The sequence below is a fragment of the Phyllostomus discolor genome, chromosome 2 (assembly GCF_004126475.2).
Source record: "Phyllostomus discolor isolate MPI-MPIP mPhyDis1 chromosome 2, mPhyDis1.pri.v3, whole genome shotgun sequence".
Classification (NCBI taxonomy): Eukaryota; Metazoa; Chordata; class Mammalia; order Chiroptera; family Phyllostomidae; genus Phyllostomus; species Phyllostomus discolor.
Genome location: NC_040904.2, coordinates 124929812 through 124944506, shown reverse-complemented (window position 1 = coordinate 124944506; position 14695 = coordinate 124929812). Strand labels below are relative to the sequence as shown.

At 49.2% G+C, this 14695-nt stretch overlaps 1 long non-coding RNA gene across 1 annotated transcript; it reads left to right on the top strand.

Moving 5' to 3' along the window:
• Window positions 1-11079: 11079 nt before the first annotated feature.
• LOC118498727 lies at window positions 11080-12284 on the top strand. Its single transcript, XR_004901195.1, has 3 exons — window positions 11080-11166; window positions 11635-11687; window positions 12225-12284. It is a non-coding gene; the product is annotated as an uncharacterized LOC118498727 (long non-coding RNA).
• Window positions 12285-14695: the final 2411 nt, after the last annotated feature.

Sequence of the window (14695 nt, the reverse complement as noted above, 5' to 3'; positions counted from 1 at the left end):
GGACTGCTCGCTTCTGACGTTCTTGGGCAAGCAGGGTACTCAACTCGCCCGGTTGATGTAAGACACCCGGTTGATGTAAGACGAGCTGGGGGGCTAAGGCCACAAGATAGCAAGGGGCTGGGATGCTATGATTTACCGACCAGTAGAGAGTCCCGTTACACCAAAAGAAAGTTCCTAGTGGGCTAGTGATGGATCTGGAGGATGGCAACGTCTGATTACAGGAACCAGGTGGTCCATAGCACTCTGGCACTCCAATGGATGAGTCCTGGAATAGAGGAACACCTTGGAGAGAAAAGGGTTCTGGGGTCTGAGCTTTGGAAACAGTGAGGGTTTGTTGAAGTGGAACCACAGTCAATGGTAGCCTGTTAAGATATGCACATAGGAAACAGTCATTGTAACTGCCTGGACTGGTTAGATTAAGTAGCTATGCCCCCTGTGTATTAGTTTTATCCAAGAGAAAGGTTCTACTGCTTTTTGACCTTCCAAGTTTCTAGTTAGCATCTTTTCTTGATCTTCTATGACTGACTGGATGTGATAGATGGTATTTAGGGCAGGGTTTTGTGCTTCTCTGACCTTTACAATAAACACGTCTCCAACTGGCCCGCTATGCCACATATTTACATAAATTTTCCCTTTTATTCCCCTTTCCCATTCTTTGTCATTAGGGTCCTGTATTGGAAAGATTTTTTGGTCCCACTCATTTGCAGAGTGATACCGACAACTGGTATATGGACATCCTCCATAAGTGTCTCCCCACCTCTTGCAATAATCTTTTGTCTGATCCTTTAGCAAGCAGAGGGTGGGGGATAGACCCCACCATCCTTTTAGGGACCCAAGGTCAGTGGTTTTGAAGGTGAAAGTCATGGGTCCTCTGCAGCCTGACTTGGGACAGGTGATGACTCCCATGGTATGGGTTATGACATTACTGCCTTTTTCATAGGTTTCCCTAGCATAGAACTCCAGACATATGGCTGCTTTAGAGCTAATCCAGATAAAACTTGGGCACAAAATAATATTTCTAAAATTCTGCTCATGGCTATCTGCTAAAAGAAACAGTTTAGATATACAAAAATGAAAATCACACAGAAATATGCGACAGCCAAAAGAGAATTTTCAATGAGCCCCCAGTCTTTAGGAGTTACAGAGACCAGTATTATCCCGAAGATCCCTGCCACCAAGGTCATAGGGGCTAGGAATTCAGCTGGGCATTTGTCCATAATCCTGGTGTTGGGCTGTAACCTCCCAGACGTCCTGGGCTTCTGAAGTCTCCTTCCGTCACTGTAGTTTCAAGGCCGGAACCCGCTGCTCAGAGGCTTCTTCTCCTGGTCCTTCTGGCCCAGCGGCTGCTTTCACCGGAGAATGGTGGATCCACGGTGTGATTCCTGTGACCTTAAGGGCAGTAGGGGTAGTTAAAAGTACCAAGTGAGGGCCCATCCACACAGGTTGGAGAGGCTCCTTTTTCTAGTCTTTTACCCATACATACTGTCCTGGACAGCGTGGGTGTGCTGGCCCCCCTCGGGATTTAGGTTCAAACCCTAATTGGGCTTCTCCTATCTGGTCTAAGGCCTTTCTTAGCTGTTCTAAGTACCTTCTTTGTCCTATCTCCCCTTGTACTGGTTGGTAAGTTGCAGGGTCCTGTTATTCTCACTATGGGAGTGGGCCTTCTGTATACTAACTCATAAGGGGTATGCCCTGCCTGGTTTGGGGTACATCTAACTTGGAGCAGGACTATTGGCAACAAGTCTGTCCAGGGCAGCCCGGTCTCTTGGCAGAGTTTTGGCAGGTTGTTTTAGTGTCCTATTCATTCTCTCCACTTTCCCCAAACTTTGGGGCTGGTATGCAGTGTGCAACTTCCGCCTTATACTTAACAGTCTTGCTAAATCCTGCACCACCTGGGAAATAAAAGCTGGTCCGTTGTCACTTTCTAGGCTTAGAGGTAGTCCGTATTGGGGAATTATTTCTCTTAGTAGAACTCTGGCTACCTCTCTGGCCCTTTCAGTCCTGGCTGGGAAAGCTTAGACCCAACCTGAGAAGGTGCATATGAGGACAAGCAAGTACTTATATCCCCAGCTTGGTTTGACTTCAGTGAAATCCACCTGCAGGTCTTCTAGGGGTTGAGTTCCCCGGTACTGTGTTCCTGGTGGGACCCGATTGTTCCCTGCTGCATTGTTCTTAGTGCAAGTTACACATCTGGCTACAACATTGGCAAATAGTGCGGCGAGGTTGGGTATGTATAGATACCTTTGGAGCAGGTTTTCTAGGGCTGTTTTCCCTAGATGGGTCAGGGTGTGACAATTTTGGACCACCTGCACTGCCTGGCTCTGGGGCACATAAATTCGTCCGTCAGGGAGCCTCCACAGGCCTTCTGACGTTTTGGATGCCCGATTCTGCCTGGCCCATTGTTCCTCGGCCGGCTGATAGTCTTGGGTGTTTAAGGGGGAACTGAGCAAAGTCCCCACTATAGCTTTTGGAGAGTCTTGTCTCTTAGCAGCAGCTTTTGCAGCCTGATCTGCGAGCCAGTTCCCTACGGCCTCTTCTGTGTTGCCCTTAGTGTGTCCCTGGCAGTGCATAACTGCTACCTGAGCCAGACTGCATACGGCCTCTAGGAGTCAGAGGATTTCAGTTTTGTTTTTCATTTCTTTCCCTTCGGCAGTCGGTAGCCCTTTTTCTCTTTAGATGGCCCCATGTATGTGGAGGGTGGCAAAAGCATACTTGGAGTCAGTGTATATGTTGACCCTTTTTCCCTTGCTTAGTTCCAGGGCACGAATGAGGGCATAAAGTTCTGCCCTTTGTGCCAACCACCCAGAGGGCAGAGGCTCTGCTTCAAGGATTTGGTCCTTTGTAGTTACTGCATACCCAGCAATCGGCTCCCCCTTCTCAGTTATGGTACTGCTCCCGTCTGTGTACAGGTTGAGGTCCTCCCGAGCCAGCTGGTCTCTTAAATCTGGCCTGCTGGCATATATCTGATCCGTGATCTCCTCACAGTTATGGCCAGGTTCCCCGGTTTCTGCAGATGAGAAGGTGGCTGGATTGATTTTGCGCACCGCCTTTAGATGTACTCAGGGATTTTCCTGCAGCATCCCCTGATACTGAGTAAGCTGGGGGTTGCATAGCCACTGATGTCCCTGCCCCTCAAGGAGACTGTGTACAGCATGGGGCACATATAAGCTAACTTCTTGCCCCAGGGTGAGTTTGTCAGCTTCTTGGAGGAGGGAGACAGCGGCCGCTATGGCCCACAAGCAGGGTGGCCATCCAGCTGCTAAGTTAACCAGTTGCTTGGAGAGGTAGGCTACTGGGCGTTTCCACGGTCCAACTTCTTGAGTCAGAACCCCTAAGGCTACTTTCTCCTTTTCATGAATGTAAAGAGAGAAAGGCTTATGAGGTCGGGTAAGCCAAGGGCTGGGGCGCTAACCAGAAGTTCTTTTATTTTCTCAAAAGCGCCCTGTTGCTCTGTTCCCCAATTAAATGGAGCAGTCTCTGCCCCTTTAAGGGCTTGATATAGTGGCTTTGCTATTTCCACGTACCCTGGGATCCATATTCAACAAAACCCCATGGCTCCTAAGAATTCCCGGAGCTGTCTTCTAGTCAGTGGGCTGGATTGTTGATTAATCACAGCCCTCCTCTCGGTTCCCAAATTCCTCTGCCCCCGGCTTATTTGGAAACCCAGGTATTGAACTTCCTTTTGGCAAATCTGGGCCTTCCTTTTGGACACCTGGTAGCCTTTGGATGCCAGGAGCCTGAGCAGGGCCCGTGTCCCTTCCCGGCACTTATAACTCCCTGGCCCAGCCAACAGCAAATCAATCGTCCACATACTAGAGCAAAACAAGGCCAGGATGCTGCTCTGAGAATGGCTTCAGGTCTCGGGCTAACGCTTCACTGAATATAGTGGGGGAGTTCTTGAACCCCTGAGGCAGCGGGGTCCAGGTTAATTAAGTCTTTGTGTCAGCATGGGGGGGTCTTCCCATTCAAATGCAAATATTGGCTGACTTACAGGGGCCAGGGGTATGCAAAAGAAAGCATCCTTTAAGTCTAGGCAGGTAAAATTCGAGGCAGTGGCGGGGGCAGTTGGCTTAATAGTGTGTAGGGGTTAGGCACTGTTGGATGCAGAGTCAGGGTGACCTCATTAACAGCCCTGAGATCTTGTACTGGATGGTACCCAGTCCCATCTGGCCTTTTCAGGGGGAGGAGTGGTGTGTTCCATTGTGATTGACAGGGAACCAATATTCCTTCAGACAGGTACTTATTTATTACCCCCGATACGCCTAGCCGGGCCTCTTTAGACGTATGATATTGTTTGAGGCAGTGGGGCTGAGCCCCTGGTTTTAAGTCTGTTATCACTGGGGTTCAGCCGGTGGCAAGTCCTGGCGGGTTTCCCTCTGCCCACACATTGAGAAATTCCTCTGTGAGAGAATCTTGGCTGCCTAGGCCTCTGTCTTCTTCATAGATCCGGTATTCTTCCTCCTGGGGCATAATGAGGGCCACCAAACTCGCGCCACCTAATTCAAGTGTGGCTTGTCTGGAGGGGTGAAAGGCTATCTGGGCCTAAAGCTTACTTAACAAGTCTCTGTCTAGGAAGGGCACAGGGCATTCGGGTAGGTAGAGGAATTCATGGGAGACCTGGTGCCCTCCCAACTCGATTGTCCGGGCTTGACAGAATTTCTTTGGCTCACTGGGCCACCCTGTGGCTCCTACGATGGAAACCTCCCAGCCTGATGGTGGAGCCATGGGGGCAGTGACTACCGAATGCTCTGCTCCAGTATCTATCATGAAAGTCAATGGTTGGCCCCCCACTCTGGCTTGGACCATGGGCTCGTAGGGACCGAGTTTCACTGAGACCGGTCCTGCCCGTTCAGTATCCAAACCCGCCAGACTGAGAATCCCAGGGGCTGCGGGAACCACCGGACCCTCCTTCTGCTTCCGGTTTGGGCAGTCCCATTTCCAGTGGCCCCTTTCCTTACAGTAGGTGCGCTGGTCTTTGTCTACTTTAAAATGGCCTTTCTGCCCTTTTTTCTGTGGGCCCTTTGCCAGGGCCACCAGGGCGGCTGCCAACAGTGCTGCTTTTCTTTTCTGTTTTTCTAAGGCTGTGGTATCAGCCGCCTCTTCTCTATTGTTATAAACTTTGTTTGCCACTTCTATTAACTGGCTGATATTTATGCCGGCAAAACCCTCTAATTTCTGCAGCTTTTTGTGGATGTCAGGTGCCGACTGAGTCACGAATGCCATATTACCCATTCGCTGGTTATCCAGACTCTCAGGGTCAAAAGGGGTGTATATTCTGTACGCTTCAGTTTGTCGTTCTAGGAAATCTCCTGGGCTTTCATCTGCCCTGTTGCATTATATTGGAAACCTTTGCCATGTTGGTAGGTTTTCTGGCTCCAGCCCTGACCCCTTGTAGGATGGCCTCCCGATATTGGTCAAGAGCTAATCTCCCTTGCTCTGTATTGTGGTCCCAGTCCGGCTGAACTTCTGGAGCTGCCGCTCGGGGGTACTGTGTGGGATCAACAGTGCCTGCTGGGGCATGGGTTTCAAGATATCGATGGGCCTCTTGCAAAATCTTGCGCCTCTCCTCCGTGTTAAATAGCATTAACAGGAGCTGGTAACAATCATACCAAGTGGGCCAGTGGGTCTGTATTATGGATTCCATTAAATCAGTCAGAGCCTGTGGTTTTTCCGAATATGAGGGTGTGTGTTGCTTCCAATTAAGGAGATCAGCGGTGGTGAATGGCTGGTAATAAAAAACCACAGGTCCCAGCCTAAATGTCCCATTGTCTGCCACCTGCTCGGGCCCCTGAGCCTCCTTCAGTGGCATCTGATAGGCTTGGTGATGTCTTAGCCAGGTCGCGATTGGCGACGGTACAGTTTCTGGGAGCCTTCGGGGGCCTCCCCCGCCCTTTGTGGGGCCTCCTCCTGTGGGGGTGAGACTGATGGGGGAGGAGTGTCTGGCCCTAGCGTAGCGGTGGGAGGTCCCCCGTATGGCGGTGGAAGAAAGGGTTGGTCATCCTCGGGGTGCCCCTGGTGGACTTGATGTTTTGGGCCCCTGGCCACCAGGGTTTGGGGTCCAGACTTCTTCTTCTGCCCTGTGGCGCATAGACGCTTCGGGGCTACTTTAGCACACTGCTAGAGCCACTTAGGCATGTCCTGAGCTAACTCCTGCCACCTATCTATGTAAACATATTGATCTGGATGTCCTGGCTTCCCAGGTGACTATCAGGTGAACTGCTCTAATTATACTCAGATTAAGGGTGCCCTCAGGGGGCCAGCCTACCCCAAAAGAGGGCCACTCTGAGGTACAGAAAATTTCCAGTTGTCCTGGGTTCATCGAGGGATCTTGTCCTTGGAACCGGTCAAAATTCTGAAGCATACAATCTAAGGTGGTTGACAATCCGGCCCCCATGTCTCCCTCTCTTACGACGCAGAGAAACAAAGGATAAGGGGATCTTTCGCACGCCTGCCTGGCCTGTCCTCTCGAGAGTGACTTAGGTGGTCTTGGCTGAAGGTTGCTCGTGTAGAATTCGGGTTAAACTCCCCACTGTTATGCCGTAGACCGACCCAGGAACCTCAGGTGAGGGTCCAGTCAGACTCCGTAAGGCTTGTGGAGTCACAGACACATTCACACACATAGTCACACAGAGTTTACAACTTTTCCTCCCCCGAGTAGGAAGGAGTCCGATGGTCTGAGCCTTGGCCCAGACTCCTGAATTTTCTGGTTGAGAGGTGATCAGCCTCTCTCTGGTCTTGAGTCCGGTCCCCGGGACACTTACCAATTCTGGTTGGCGCCTCCAACAGTTCGTGGTTTGTCTCTCCCCTTCCACCCAGGTCTTAGAGCGGTTGGGGACACAGCATGGGAATCTCCACCCTGGGAAGCCCGAAACAACCAGGGCACGTGCTCCTTCCCCTGTGGCAGGGCTCCCCCACTGAGCCCCCGGTCGCCTTCACCAGAGGCAAAATACCTGCTCACGTGAGTCGATTCCCGGTCAGGGAACCGAAATGTTGCGGAAAATAACTCACACATGGGGGAGATGGAGGAGCACGATCCTTTATTATGAGCTTGGGCTCAGAGGGGTAAAATTCCCAAATCCTGAGCCCTGATCTTTGATCTCCCGGGGTTTAAATAGTCCCGGGCTTCCTGCCTATGTGGCGAAGCAAAGTTACAGAAGCTAAATGCAGGAGTTAGGTCTAGTACCATATATGGGAGACAAAGGAACAAGGCACTGAGAATTTTTGCAGATGTTACAGCTTATCATGAAGCTAGACAGCACAGAAACCTATCATGAAGCTACAGAGCACAGAAGCTTATCATGGGTTTTTTTCTTTTTCTGCTACAATACGTCTTAGTGTGGGCCCCTTTGGGTTCATCTTATTTGGGACTCCACACTTCCTGGACTTGTATGTCTGTTTTCTTCACCAGTTTAGGGATGTTTTCCGTCATTATTTTTTCAAAGAGGTTTTCAACTCCTTGTGCCCATTTCTCCTTCCAATACCCCATGATGCAAATATTTGTATGCTTGAAGCTGTCCCAGAATCCCCTTAAACTATATTTATTTTTTTGGATTCTGTTTTCTTTTTGCTGTTGTGACTGTGAGTTTTCTGCCATCTTATCTTCCAAATAGTGATTCAGTCCCCTGTGGGAAATCATATTTTAACATGCTCTGCAGGCAGGGTTGGAGAGAGCAGAGACTGCTTCCAGCTCAGGATCACACAGGACAGGGGAACAGGGGAGCAGTGCTTTGGGTGCCAAATGGACAACAGTGGCATCATTCCTAAAGAAAAAGTCTAATTCCTCAGGAGTCTAATGGAGATCCTAGAATCCTGAGGCCTGGCCCTCTGGACTTGTGGGATTGGTCCCTAGCTTTTCCTAGGAAGGACAGAACATGGGACCTTTCCTGGACTCAGATTCTCCCCCATCCAACATTCCTGTTAATTTTCATATCCCTCTGGGGAAATAAGGAGCTAAGTACTTAGAGTTTGCCAGGAAGGTGGCAGGAAGTGATTTAGAAACTTCAGGGAAAAGTGCAGAAGTGGTCAGGTTCGGTGGCTGGTGGTCTGTCATCACCCGGAGCCCACTGAAGAGTCACACTGGGCTTGGAGTCAGGAGATCTGAGCCCCTCACCTGCTTTGCTTCTCTGTGCTCTCTGTGTCCTCACCTGGAACATGAAGGGTCATACTGGAAGTCACTGACCTGCCTTCCTGTCTTGCCTTGTGATGGTTTGTAACCCCACAGGTGCCAAAGGTTCTCTTAGAATTCATCGAGCTGCTGAGCCAGCATAACTGCCTCTCCCAGCCAGAGGGAAACAGCTCAGTGAGCCTGGCCCCACAGTGAGCAGGGGCTGGGCAGAGAGGGGACCTAGGATGGGGGCAGGTCTCGGGAGGGAAGTAGTGAATGGAAGGGTTGGAAGCATAAAGGCAAGAAGAGGGTAGCCTAGTAAGTGAGAAGGGCCTTTGGCCTCTAAAACCCTGTGCAGTGAGCCAGGAGAAGCCTTGGACCCAGAGACTTAGCTAGCATTAACTTCAGATTTAAATCTTTCTTATTCCAGAATGAAGAGGACATTCAAATAATGTGTTCAAAAATTCTACAAATGGTACAGATATCTAGGGTCAGACCGACCTCTCCTTTTTCTCCTTCCCTGGCTCCCAGATCACTATCCTGGCCCTCAGACCACAGTCTACATGACCTTCCCTGCCTCCATCTAACCCCTTGTGCTGTCTCTTCCACCCTCTCCACCTCAGTTTGGTTCCACCTCAAGTGCTGAGCGCCTCAGAGAAGTAGTCAGTGAGTGCGACAAAAGGGGGCCACTGGGTGGTGGATCTGGAAGCCTGAGCTTCAGTCCCACTTAGCCAGTTTCTAGCTGTAAAATCTTGAGTAACTTGTTGTCTTAGCTTCAGTGTCTTCTTTTGTAAAGGAGCAGGGTGATCATATTGCCTGCCTGTAATTAGCAACCTCTGGGGATTCCTGGAGGTGGATTTGGGCTTTGGGAAGAAAAGGACATAATATTTACTGTACCTCCTAGTAAGCTTTGCCTCTTAACCTTCAGCATGTTTCTGTCCCTGGAAGGTTCCCCAATGAAGCTAATTAGGAAGCCATACTTTCCTAATTTCAAGAAGCCCCCATCTGTGTAATCAGTTCCTGCATAGTGTAATTTTAATCCATATCTTGGTTGTATTTTACCAATATGGAGAGGGAAGGAGGGAGGGAAAGAGGGAAGGAGGGAGGCAGATGGGGAGGGGGAGGGAGAGAGAAGAGAGAGAGAACATGAATGTGAATGGGGGGCTGCGTATACAGGCTCAAATGCTCCCCCAGGAAAAAAAGACAAGGTCACGGGGTTGGAAAACTTACGACTGGAATTGATTTGAGGCTTGGCATTGATGTTTTTGCCATTTCTGCCAGGTACCCTTGCCCAAACTGATCACTTTGGCATGTTACCCCAGCAGCATCTTGGCCATTGTGTCCCTGAGTAAGGCAGCCACGGAAAAGGCTCTGAAGGTCCTCTCCCTGGGCGAGGTTCCCAACCCCAGCGACTTTCACTTCAGACGTAAGTACAAGAGCAGGGCCACTTGGGGACACGTGCTCGCTGTGGAAATTCAGGTTGTTGTGAGCATGGAGTGCTGGGGTGGGAGGCTGGCTGAGACACTGCAGGGGTGGTAGGTGCAGGGGAGAGAATCCAGATTTGTAGGGGAGGCTGCAGGTCCCGAGCCTGGGCCACGATGGGAGGAATAAGGCAGCAGTTTAAGGCCATTTGGCTCCATGGATGAAAGGGGATGCCTCTGGAAGACACAGTTCCTTCTTGCCTTTATTTCTCACTTTAAAACACTGGAGTCCAGAAATATGAGCATTGTTAATTACAAAGTAATGAATACACAGGCATTCCTGACCCTTAGTTCTTCCTTTGCCCCAACTCTGAGCCATGCTCTGGGCTCACCCCATCCCTGACTTCTATTCCCAGAGGGAGTCAGGGGTGGACTTAGAGTGTCTGCTCGGCACATTACTTAGTGTGTGTATGTTTTTCATAGGCCAAAATGTAATGGTTTGTTTTTAGGCTGAGTCAAAATATCACATGCGCCCATGGCATTGACACTGATGTTCCCTCTTCACTTCGTTCTTTCTCTCCTCTGGAGTACCGATGGGGAACTGCCAGTGGAGTCTGGAGGTTGAGCATCCTGGAGTGAGCACTGACTCTGTTCTCTTCTTTTATTTTCTCTTTAACATAGCCACTGAGGTCATCTTACCACAGAGACTCCTGACTCCACTTATGGTAAGTGGTGCCGGGATGAATACTGCATCTCCATCCATCCATTCTTCAATCTACCCATCCATCCACCCATGCATTCATCTGTCCACCCTCCCATCCTTCTTCCATCTGTCTATACAATCATTCACAAAGAGCTGAGTACTGCTCTACTTCAGGCATTATGCTGGACATGGAATAAATAGATAAGACCTAGGATCATGGGGGCCAATGTCATTGGAGGAGGGAACTGAGAGCATAGTAGTGGGGTCTGCAGGTGGGGAAGGAGTAGGCAGTGAAAAAGGCCCAGCCTGTCCCTTATGTGGCCTTATTGTGAGCTGCTTTCTGTTGACCTTGGACAAGTCCATATGCCTTTCTGACCTCTGTTTTGAGTCTCTCTGTTTGCCCAGACATATGTGCTAGACATTTTGACTTGGAGACATCACTCCAAGTGTTCAAAATGTCTAGCACATAGAGTGATAAAAGTAGCCCTACCCTTGACCTGTACAGTCTTAGTGGGAAGACAAGCCTGGGAATAACCGTCTATAATACAGTGTGATCAATGTACTAATAGATGAATACACAGGGTGCAATAGGATCTTTGAAGGACAATGAGCTGACATGGGGTCCAGAAGTCAGGAAGGCATCACAGAAGAGGTGATGTTTCAAAAGCATCTTGGAGGATGTAGAGTTCAACAGGTGGAAAATAAAGCTCCAGCTTTACCATTCTGTTTGTTTGTTCTAATTTTCTTCCTTCTCTTCCCTTCAATTCTTTGTCCTGCTTGCTTTTCTTGCTTCTCAGCTGTTTCCTAGAAGCCTTACAGGGTAAACAAGCTGGTTGCAAGCCCTCTAAGTTTACTTCACACCCTGCACCCTGTTATCCACTCCATTGTGGGCCAGCTGTGGAACAAGGGGATCCCGCAGATGTTGAAGATACTGGAAGGTAAGGGGTTGCTGAGGAGCGGGGAGGAATGCAGCTGGGACAGTGGGCAGACTCCAGAAGAGGCGGAGTCTCAAGGTGCAGGATGGACCTTCCTTGGGGTGAGGGGCACTGGGATCAGCCTCTCTGTCCCTCTGAAAAGCTGTTGAATGGCTCTGCTTATTTGGGTGATGCTTGGCACTGGGCAGATACGCAGTCCAGAGTTCTGTGGCTCCAGAGTTCCCAGAGTGACTCCTGCCCCTTCTTATGGGCAGAGGATCAGGGAAGAGTGTGGGTTTTGGAAATGGACAGACCAGTTTTGAATCCTTGCTCTGACACTGGCCAGCTGTGTCTTTCTGACCTTTGGAAAGTCATTCATCTTCTGGAGCCTCTGTGAAATGGGAGAGCAGTTACCCTATAGGCTCAGTGCCTCGTGGTGTTTCAGTGTTTTTCCCCCTGGCTGGGCGGGTCCCATGCTCTTTCCTTTCTTAGACCACTCTGAGGAGAACCTGAGTCAGAAGGAATGGGAGGACAGGCTGCTCCAGGTAAGCAGTCCCCATGAGCTACCTCCCTCCATGCTTGCCTTCTTTGCCCTCTTCAGGATCCTGAGGGAGGAGAGCCCCAGGCCCCCAGAGACTGAGACTCAGGGAAGCTCTTTCTGTGGTCCCCTTGCCTCCTGGCCTTGCCTCAGTCTCTGACTCTATGCTAAGCCTTGACTCACCTTCCACACCCTCAAGGCCCTATATCAGGAGGAGTAAGGGAAAGGGCCTTAGCTGTGTGTACTTGGGCAAGTTACTTAGCCTTCGCATGCCTCAGGTTCTTCATCTGTAAAATGTAAGTTCTTCTCGTCCTCCAGAATTAAACAGGATGACATTGGAGCAGGCCTTGTAAATTGCAAAAGGCCTCACACATGAACTGGCATTACCATCATTGTCACGTGTTATCATTCTCCAGTCCAGCTGGACCCCCACCATGTAGTTTGACCATGACCCCTGTCTCTTGCTTCTTCTTGACCTTGCTTCTGTGGGGCAGAGAAGCCCTGCCACTGTCCTTTGTGGTCCTTGTCCCTTCCCCTTCCTCAGTTTTTAAGGCAGTCATTAGTGGCCATTGATGATGACAACCTGCTGGAGCAGCTCATTAGAGTCATCTTGAAGATGGTAACTTACTTCGATGGAGTAAGTTCAGCGATGATGGAGACAGAGGAGAAGGTGTGTCTGGGTGTGTGGTGGTTGCAAGAGGGAAGGTTAGGGTGGAGGCCGTGGGTGGAGGAGCCTGGTGGTCACACAGGGGGCTGTATGTGCGTGGAGGACAGGCCATGGGGGAAGAGCAAGCCAGTGTCCCTGCATCCTGGGAATTGAGGGGTGGAGAAGACCAGGAGCTGGTGGTCCCACTGGCACTTCAGAAACATCAAAGTGCCATACATTTGCTTAGTGTCTGAGGCTTTATCAAGAGCTTAGCTCTCTGCTGTCTTCATTGCACCTCCCGATTTTCTGTAATAGAACAGAGCTGGTACTTGGGTGCAGTGGAAAGATCATTGATTTTAGAGTCATATTTATTCAAGTTAATCCAAGTAATAGTCGAGGGCACACCATAGACCAGGGTCTGTGCTTTGTGTTGGGGATACAGAGCTGAGGAAGACGTAGAGGCTCCTTTGCTCACAGAGCACAAGGTCCGTGGTGGCAAAGGCCTGAGGTCCTGCCCTGGCTTTTCCGTGTGCTCCTGGGTTAGCATCCATGAGGTTTCAGTGGCCTCACTTGGGAAGCAGCAAAAGTAGCTTCTGCATCACAGGAGAGTGATGAGGATTGAACAAGGTAGCTGTGAAGATGCTTTATTAACTCAAAAGCCTAACAACCTGGTAGCCATCTTCACCCCTACTGTTGCTCTTAGAGCAAATTGTTGGTAATGCTGGCACCTGAATCCAGGTCTCCCAATTTCGAACCTTGTTTTCCTGTCATCGAGCAACATTTTGGGGGCTCTGGGGGGTTCCAGGAAAGAGGCTGCATTTCCCAGACTGTTTGCTTTCTAATTGTTAACAGATATTTATGTTTCCATGACAGCTGCCAGAGGAGAGCAGGGAGGAGAGGAATGGTGGAAAGAAAGGGAAGGGATTAGTCAAAGAACATGTATGAGTGACCCATTTGTTGATAGGAGAGACCTAGGTTCTTCTTCTTCTTTTAAATATATTTTATTGATTATGCTATTACAGCTTTTCCATTACCCCCCTCCATCCCCCTCCACCCTGCACACCCTCCCCGATTCACCTTCCCCCCTCTAGTTCATGTCCATGTGTCATAACTTCTTTGGCTTCTACATTTCCCATACTATTCTTGCCCTCTCCCTGTCTATTTTCTACCTACCATCTATGCTACTTATTCTCTGTACCTTTTCCACCTCTCTCCTCCTCCCACTCCCCTGTTGCTAAGCCTCTATGTGATCTCCATTTCTGTGGTTCTCTTCCTGTTCTAGTTGTTTGCTTAGGTTTTTTTTGTTTGTTTTAGGTGTGGTTGTTAATAATTTTGAGTTTGCTGTCATTTTACTATACATGTTTTTTTATCTTCTTTTTCTTAGATAAGTCCCTTTAACATTTCATATAACAAGGGTTTGATGATGATGAACTCCTTTAACTTGACCTTATCTGAGAAGCACTTTATCTGCCCTTCCATTCTAAATAAAAGCTTTGCTGGATAGAGCAATCTTGGATGGAGGTCCTTGCCTTTCATGACTTGGAATACTTCTTTCCAGGCCCTTCTTGCCTGCAAAGTTTCTTTTGAGAAATCAGCTGACAGTCTGATGGGAACTCCTTTGTAGGTAACTGTCTCCTTATCTCTTGCTGCTTCTAGGATTCTCTCCTTCATTTTAATCTTGGGTAATGTAATTATGATGTGCCTTGGTGTATTTCTCCTTGGGTCCAACTTCTTTGGGACTCTCTGAGGTTCATGGACTTCCTGGAAGTCTATTTTCTTTGCCAGATTGGGGAAGTTCTCCTTTATTATTTGTTCAAATAACTTTTCCACTTGTTGCTCTTCCTCTTCCCCATCTGGTAGCCCTATAATGCGGATGTTGGAACGTTTAAAGATGTCCCAGAGGTTCCTGAGCCTCTCCTCATTTTTTTGAATTCTTATTTCTTCATTCTTTTCTGTGTGGTTGTTTCTTCCTTCTGGTCTACTGCATTGATGTGAGACCCAGCTTTCATTCCAGCACTGTTAGTTCCCTGTGCATTTTTCTTCATTTATTGTAGCCTTCTTTTTTTTCATCTAATTTGCGACCAAAATCAACCAATTCTGTGAGCATCCTGATCACCAGTGCTTGGAACTGTGCATCTGATAGGTTGGCTATCTCTCGGTCGTTTGAAAGGATGGGTTCTGGGGCTTTCATTTGTTCTATTTGAGCCATCTCTCTCTCTTTTTTTTTCCCATCCTGGTCTGGTTGCGCCTGTTACGTATGGGGCGGAGCCTTCGGTGTTCACTGGGACGGGGCAACCCAGTCGCTGAGTTGTGATGCTGTATGTGGGGACGGGGTCTGAGAGGGAACAATGGTGCTTGCTCTACTCTCT